The sequence below is a fragment of the Phocoena phocoena genome, chromosome 3 (assembly GCF_963924675.1).
Source record: "Phocoena phocoena chromosome 3, mPhoPho1.1, whole genome shotgun sequence".
Classification (NCBI taxonomy): Eukaryota; Metazoa; Chordata; class Mammalia; order Artiodactyla; family Phocoenidae; genus Phocoena; species Phocoena phocoena.
The window spans coordinates 163,531,458-163,534,451 of NC_089221.1; the positions used below are offsets into that span (position 1 = coordinate 163,531,458).

General features: G+C 40.3%; 1 non-coding gene across 1 annotated transcript; it reads left to right on the forward strand.

Moving 5' to 3' along the window:
* The first annotated feature begins 669 nt into the window (after positions 1 to 669).
* Positions 670 to 773, forward strand: LOC136121724 (U6 spliceosomal RNA). The gene has a single exon (XR_010655747.1). It is a non-coding gene; the product is annotated as a U6 spliceosomal RNA (small nuclear RNA).
* Positions 774 to 2,994: the final 2,221 nt, after the last annotated feature.

The window sequence follows — 2,994 nt, forward strand, 5'->3', positions numbered from 1 at the left end:
TTCCTCATGGCATTAATGTGAGGCCCTCTGGAGGGAAAAATTTTATAAATACCAGGGTAGAGAGGTCACCCTCTCCCCCGAAGTATATACAGTGACTGAAAAACTAAAACAGGGAAGGACAGGAGAGAGGAAATAAGTGAAAAAATACTGAAACAAAGGTCCACAATTTAACCCAACTGGAAATCTAAAATATAGTAAAAAGAATTTACACAACAGAAAAGATAAAGGGGCACTGTTTGGTTTCTGAGGCCTCTACAACATAGTTTCTGAATTAATTTTGTCATCTGCTATATTGCATTGATTCACAAACCTTCATGCAAATAATACTGGGTCTCGGGCTTCCCTGGTGGCGCAGTGGTTGAGAGTCCGCCTGCCGATGCAGGGGATACAGGTTCGTGCCCCCATCCAGGAAGATCCCACATGCCGCGGAGAGGCTGGGCCCGTGAGCCATGGCCGCTGAGTCTGCGCGTCCGGAGCCTGTGCTCCGCAACGGGAGAGGCCACAACAGTAAGAGGCCTGCATATCGCAAAAAATAATAATAATAATACTGGGTCTCACGGTACAGTTATATTAGGATCCCACTAAACTTAAGCAAGGTAAGATAATCTCTAAGATGATCTAAGATTCCCAATAATCTTAGAGGAGTTACTGAATATAAAATAGGGGACAGTGCTTGCTTCAGCAGCACATATACTAAAATTGGAATGATACAGAGACTAACATGGCCCCTGCGCAGGGATGACACGCAAATTCGTGAAGCTTTCCATATTTAAAAAAAAAAATTATCAAAGCTATAAGACCCACCGATAGACAGTAAACTTTACTATGTTAATAAAAACTACATGTGCTATATCGCACATTTTAAAAATATTTTGATAACTGTATTTCTACATAATTTGTTTCCTTTATAATTCTATGTATTTTTTGCAATAAAAACATTATTCCAAAAATATAAGTATAAAAAAAATAAAATAGGAGACAAATAAGCATGTCTCACCTTAACCATCAGCCAACTTGCCTAAAGACCCCATGGTCATAGGATTCATTTGTCCTAAAGTATCCTATAGTGAACAGGAAAGCTCTGAACTAATGATTCACAAATTAAAATTAAATAATTTTTTAAAATAAATTTATTTATTTATTTTTGACTGCTTTGGGGCTTCGTTGCTGCACGTGGGCTTTCTCTAGTTGCAGCAAGTGGGGACTACTCTTCATTGTGGTGTGCGGGCTTCTCATTGCAGTGGCTTCTCTCATTGTGGAGCACAGGCTCTAGGCACATGGGCTTTGGTAGTTGTGGCACACGGACTCAGTAGTTGTGCCACGCTGGCTCAGTACTTGTGGCTTGCAGGCTCAGTACTTGTGGCTCGCGGGCTCTAGAACGCAGGCTCAGTAGTTGTGTGCATGGGCTTAGTTGCTCCACGGCATGTGGGATCTTCTTGGACCAGGGCTTGAACCCGTGTCCCCTGCATTGGCAGGCAGATTCTTAACCACTGCGCCACTAGGGAAGTCCTTAAATAATGTTTTTGTCAATTCCAAATTGGCTTGACAAAATGGGACCCCACAGATTTATCCCCCAGGTGAATAATGTGTGCCAAAGTAAACTAAACAGGGCTTTGAAGAATTGAAAACCATTACAAAAAATGATTTCGTGAAGAGGTGATTACTTGCAGTGCTTCTCCTTTACACAGCTGAATTTGGCCTGTTCTAAAACATGAAAAGAAGGAATAGCACTTGGTACAACCACTGTGGAAAACATTATGGAGGTTCCTTAAAAAACTAAAAGTAGAACTAACATATGATCCAGCAACCCCATTCCTGGGCACATATCTGGAGAAAATCATAATTCAGAAAGATACGTGCATCCCAGTGTTCATTGCAGCACTATTTACAGTAGCCAAGCCATGGAAGCAATCTAAATGTCTATCAACAGAGGAACGGATAAAGAAGATGTGGTACATATATACAATGGAATATTACTCAGCCATAAAAAAGAATGAAATAATGCCATTTGCAGCAACATGCATGGACCTAGAGATTATCATACTAAGTGAAGTAAGACAGAGAAAGACAAATGTCATTATTTTAAAAAATGATACAAATGGAATCTAATTTTTAAAAAAATGATACAAATGAACTTATTTACCAAACAGAAACAGACTTACAGATATTGAAAGCAAATTTGTTTACCAAAGGGGAAACGTTGGGGGGAGGGATAAATCTGGAGCTTGGGATTTACATACACTTCTATATGTAAGACAGATAACCAACAAGGACCTACTGTAGAGCACAGGGAACTCTACTCAATATTGTGTGATAACCTATATGAGAAAAGAATCTGAAAAAGAATGAATATATCATGTATAATTGAATCACCTTGCTATACACCTGAAACTAACACAACGTTGTAAATCAACTATACTCCAGTAAAATTAAAAAAAAAAAAAGGAATGAATGACACCTCACAGTGGATTACCTTTTGAGTTTGTGGTCTCACCACACAAACCCCTGTACCCAGTCCCCAACATTGTGGAAATTACTGACTCTGTCCAGTCAGCAGCTGGTAAATATCGTGCTCTCACAGATTTGGTTAAGTCTGTTGTGTTCAGTGCCTGTTTCAACAGTCTCTCAGCTTCAGTTGGCCTTCACCTCTTAAGGGATGTGATGCACTTTTAACTGGTTAACCTTAGGGAACTTGAACACCATTGTCACTGCACACAGTCTCTGCAGGCAGGATGTGAGCTGTATCGACCTTGCTCTGGGAGCACAGGTATGACATTACATTAATGACATTCTCCTCTGAGGAAGTTCATTTGGGGACATACAGATACTGAAAAAAGGAGCTCCTGGCAAGTGGATGGGTCATTAGCCCATCCATAAATAAGGCCCTGACACTGGTTACATTCTTAAGAATTACATGGTAAACAAGGGACTGTTCTCTCCCTGACACCATGAAGAAATAGCTGTTGTCCCTCTTAGCACTCACAGCATCTCCTA